This window comes from Patagioenas fasciata, chromosome 1 (assembly GCF_037038585.1).
Source record: "Patagioenas fasciata isolate bPatFas1 chromosome 1, bPatFas1.hap1, whole genome shotgun sequence".
In the NCBI taxonomy this organism is placed as follows: Eukaryota; Metazoa; Chordata; class Aves; order Columbiformes; family Columbidae; genus Patagioenas; species Patagioenas fasciata.
In genome coordinates this window covers 155,542,248-155,547,851 of record NC_092520.1, presented here as the reverse complement: position 1 = coordinate 155,547,851, position 5,604 = coordinate 155,542,248, and positions in this window count along the sequence as shown.

Here is a 5,604-nt window from a genome sequence, read left to right as displayed (position 1 = left end):
CACTCAAGACTATGGATGCATCTCATCGATTCCTGATGCTGGATTTTCTCACAATACCATCTTGTTACACACATCTGGGCCTTTCTGAGAACAGGGACAAAATAATTCACGTTTTGCCATAATTAAAGAAAAGCAGAACACAGGCTCAGCTGAATTATTTTCTTTGTGAGCAGGGAGAAGCACCATTGCTCTCCCTGTTTGACTTATACACATTTTTCAGACTCTGACAGATCTTGTCATGAGGAGTAGTAAGTGGAGCACTCCTGTATTAGTCAGTCAGTGAAGACAGTTTCTTTGCCATGCTGGAAAACCCTGTATCAGAGGGCAGCAACAGAAAAGTTAGTATGTGGTATCTAGGGATGGGGATAGGAGGCAGAGCCTATGAAAGGAAACAAAGATCACCATTTTGCTATTAACCATGGCACCAAACTGTGTTCCTCCTTCTTTTCTGCTGATGTAAGAGGATAACCAGAAGTTTGTGAGGTTTGGTCTGAAATCCGATTGCCTCCAAAACTTTACTTCAAACCAGTTGGACTGGGGTACTGAAAAAGACCAACAGCACTTTTTCCTTTTTTAACAGCTTTGCATGTGTGTTAGCCTACTCACTGTTGTATTAGAGAATATTGCTGTGGTTTTAACCCCCGGTTGACAGCGGTGGCTTGGTGGGTGTGATTAAGCATCCTGGTAAGTGATGAACAAGGGCCCTGCTCCACCCTTGGCTGCAACAGTGGCAGCTGGGACCCAGCACCACTTCCCTTCACCCCAGGAGCCACAACAAACTCTGTTTCTCCTGTAACCTAAATCTCTTTTTATCTGTTATGTGAACCACTTCTTTTATGGTGATGTTCACTGCTACCACTGAGCCATGATCTCACTGGGAAATTATTAGTTTTGAAGGGATTTTCAAGCATTGTGTTGAGTGCTGCCAGGGAATGAAGGCTTGGAAGAGGGAACTGAGGAAAGAAGAAACAGTGCTTTTCCATTTTACCTGTTTAATTTTATAGTTATTATCCTATTCCAGAACACCTTTTAAGTTATTCCTATTAATGTTTTCTCCATTAGTTCGCATTTTACAAAGGTCAAGGTTGCTCAGCAACCTCGAGGTTCAACCTTCAGGTCTCTTCCTGCTGGCCCCATGCTCACACAGCCCTCAGCTGCCTCTGTCTGTGTCCTGGAGAGAAAAACCAAAGCCTACCATCCTATTTGAAGAACAGGGAGATTTGCTCTAACTTTCATTAGGTAAGCCATGCTTCTCCCCTTTCTGTGTAGGCAGGATTTGTAGGTGGGGAAAGTGATACAGTTGGATTCCACTCTACAAATCTCTGGAGAAATCTCTGCAAAAACAGATGCTTTTGTGCTCTGACATGCATGAGAGGCTCCTTCTCCCCCTACATTTTCTGGATCGATAAGTCTCTAATGTATCATAAGTATATGTATGATGCTTGCATTTTTGAAGAATGTTATAGGGTTGTGTTGACATCACACAGAACCACAGAATGTTAGGGATTGGAAAGGACCTCAAACCATCGCCTAGTCCAACTCCCCTGCTGGAGCAGGAACACCTAGATGAGGTTACCCAGGAAGGCGTCCAGGTGGGTTTTAAATGTCTCCAGAGAAGGAGACTCCACAACCTCTCTGGGCAGCCTGTTCAAGTGCTCCATCACTCTCACTGAGAAGAAGTTTCTTCTCAAATTTAAGTGGAACCTCTTGTGTTCCAGTTTGAACTCATTAACCCTTGTCCTACCATTTGTTGTCACCAAGAAGAACCTGGCTCCACCCTCATGACACTCATCCTTTATATATTTGTAAACGTTAATAATGTCACCCCTTGGTGTTTGAAATGTGTTTGAAAGCTGTCAGTTTCGCTGACACGTCAATTGGAACCTCCCTTCTTGTAAAATTATACCTTCTAATAGTATCGTAACTTTTTGGTTTGATACTCTTGGATTTTTTGGGGCTGTTGAGTCCAGGAAAAGTATAGAAATGAAATACATAGGTGTTCTACATAAAAAACTTAACACCAGGATAAACCAATAAAAGCTTCTCTTTTATGAAAACAAAATATTTTGATCCACGTCCATTTTTTTCCTTCTTTGCTGTTACCCAGCTTGTGTTTACTTCACAGCACAGCTGCTTCATTTGCAGTTTTTCCTGCTGGTTAAAAAGCCAAAATATAGTGCCACCCAATTATCCTTTTAATGCCTGCTACCTGCCTTTCTGTTCACTCTGTTCTTAGTCACTTAACCTTTTCAATGTCAGTTCCTAGAGACTGCAACCTCAAGTACAATGAATGTCTCTCAGAAGTTACACCCACACTGACACTGAGGTTATAATTGTAATGGCACTCAATCACACCTTTGCTGAGGAATAAATATAACCCTTGCTTTAAGTAAGTATTCATTTACAGTGTCTCAGACCATGTAAGATACCTGGGGAGTAAAAACATTGAACCCTGTATTTTACTGACTCCATGAGCAATAGTAGATACCTTCCCATACCTCTAACAGACAGCACAATTGCAGCCTACCTGTAAACAAAATGGGCAAGATTCTGGTATCACACAAAAAGGTAACAAAAGCATGACTCCAGTCCAATTACTTCAAAATTATATTCTATAACTGAAAGTGGAAGTCAATTCACTCTAGTTGAAGAACTTTTTTACCCAGCTTTTCAGTAGTAAAGGTGCCCAGTATGGACAAACCTATTCCAAACCCTTTATGCTTTTTGCAGGGATTTTCATGTTCTCCGTTTCACCAGTTGCAGGTGATATTTTGTGATTATGCACTTTCAGACTGCTCAACAAAAATTGTTTATTCCCAGAACTAACTGAAGTCAGTGACGGCATGTTGGTGGTTCTGAATCAAGCAATAGGTAACCCAGCCGACCATGACACCGTGCATGTGGGTGATACTGATTCCCATTTTAACTGTGGGATAAAATTCTGTGCTTGCTGTGATTGATTTTGCCACTAATTTAGCAAACTCTACACTACATTTTCTTTGCTCTATTTCTAGCTATCTGTCATCTGCTGTGTAGCACACCAGCATATATTGATGCTTAAGATAAAAAAGAATACCCTTCTTTCAGCACTTCTTACTATTTCTGATTTCTCACCCATGTAGGGACAGATAAATTATTTACAGCAAACCCAGCAAACATATTTTGTTTTTTGCTTAGTTCATGGAATACTTAAAAACGTAATTACTTTTTTTTTTTTTTTTTTTTTTTTAACAAAATGAAGAGCCTTTTGCTCTCAGGATGATCACAAGGATGATCACAGAGGTTTATTAGATTCCATATACTATTCCAGCTGCAGGTTTGCTTCAAAGACCCAAACAAGTTTCAAAGTTTCAGCAAGATGCTGGGAGAGTTTCATAAGCTAACAAAAATCACTGAGACTAGTAGTTTTCTTTAAGCCTGCTTATCAAACATTTAAAGAGTTTTTCTGGGATTCAGAGGAGTTCACAGACTTCTCAGAAAATGAGACTTAACCAGGAACAGATTTTTTTTCCTGGTAGCTCAGCAAACCAAACATTAACCTGTCAGTAACCTGGAAAAGAGAAAGTTCAGGGGAGGATCTTATCAGTGAGTGTAAATGTCTTATGGGAGGGAATGAAGATGAGGTAGCCAGACTCTTCTTTGTAGTGCTTGGTGGCAGGATAAGAGGCAATGGACACAAACTGAAAATTGAGAAATTCGATCTGAACACAAGCAGATGTAAACAGTGGAACAGGCTGCTCAGAGAGGATGTGGAATCTTATCTGTAGAGATATTAAAAAGCCCACTGGACATGACCCCAGGCAGCATGCTGTGGGTGACCCTGCTAGAGCAGCAGGGTTAGCCTGGATGATCACCATACATCCCTTCCTACCTCAACTGTTCTGTGCACAGTAGCGATTCTTTGAGTAGATACTCTTATTGTCAAAGCTATAGCATGTGTTGCAATGCAGAAAAACAACTGCTTTCCATGGAAGTCTTAAATCTTCTTCAGGGTTTTGGAAAACAAGATGGGATAACTATGTGGAAGAGAGCCAAAATAGTCTACCATTTCTGAAACATAGATCTCAGTCCTTGATGCAACAATATTTCATTTAATTAGAGACATACTGGAAAATGAACTGAAACCAAGACCTGACACATTCCCCAGCCATCCAAGTAGTTTGAGTGACTTTCTTTTTTATCCTGAATTAAATTCAATTCAATTAAAATCCATAATGCTTGCCTTTTTGACCATTAGAACATTAATATACTACCGAGTAATGTCTCAGTGCTTTCACCACGTCTCTTCACACAGTTCTCTCATAGCTATGCTCAAGGATCTCTTAACAGGCTGCAGGGTCACTGGCTTGCTTTCAAATATCAGGAAATGCTCAAATATTCTTCCATCTGGAGCATTTTCAAAAGGGATAAGGACCAATCTCAGGTCACCTAGTGTTTGATGGCATGGAAGATGTGCACTTTTCACAGATTAGACCCAATCCTTCTTTAGGAGCAGCAGAGCAATCCTTCACACACCAAGGAAGGTGTTGAAGGGAGACTGTTGAGAATGAGAACACATCTTCCTGCTAACATCTGTTTGTGTGTGTTGAGAAGCAATCCAGTGCATGGGCTCTGGGCACAGCTGTGATTTTGGGCACTTGACAACTTCAAAAATCAAGGGAAGAGCAAATAAGCATGTAGGATATAAAAAGTTTTTGAGATAACTTGGATGTTTGCTGCTAAAGGGCATAACAACTAATTCCTGATTTAGGCAGCAGCTGAAGGGGCTTTTAAAAATCTGTATGTCATAAAGCGGTACTAACAGAAGCGCTTATGCCAAATTCAGATACTTACATCCTTCTGCACATAAAACTGAAAGGCTTGCTTGGGGACCATGGATGTAGCAGGGAAAAAAAAAATTCCTGAATTCCAGCTGGATCACCTAATCATTGCACAAGGATGGAGCAACTGATGTATAAGACACTGGAAGGTGATCTCTTGTTTTTACAGCCCAAACGATTAAAAACTGTAGAAGTTTAAAGTAGATAAGGTATCTGTGCTCTTGGAGTTTTTCTAATAAGTAAATATCCCCCCTTTTGCATCATTAGGACCCACACTTTCAGCATTTTCTGTGGCAATAACAAATTATGGGCTCGTGACTTGCTGAAAATGAAGACAGCTTTTGTGATCACATGAAGGTTTTGGCTTTCACTTTAAAAAGTCTTGGAAAGGAGCATTCCAGAGAAGTGTTATAGTGCCACTTCCCACGGAGTTTTGAAACGTGAAGATTTTATTGCAGTTAGAATCCAGTACAAAGTCAGTTTATACAAGCTGCTGTGCTTGGCAGGCTGTCTGGAAAATCCAGAGGGCTTCTGGGAAAGCAGTGTTTGCCATAAGTTTTGTCTTTACCCTTGGCAGCAGCTCCAGTAGCTCAAGTGACAGAACAGAGTTAAAGTAACACTGGAATACCAGAAACCACAGAAGATGCGTACATTTCCGAGTTTGTGTTAGATCTTGAGTGCTACAGAAATAGAAAATATTAGGAAAGTCACAATAAAGAAAAGGAGAAAGGACCACCTTCTGGGTTGACTCTTTTAGCCATGCAGAGCTCACTTCAGTCAGCAG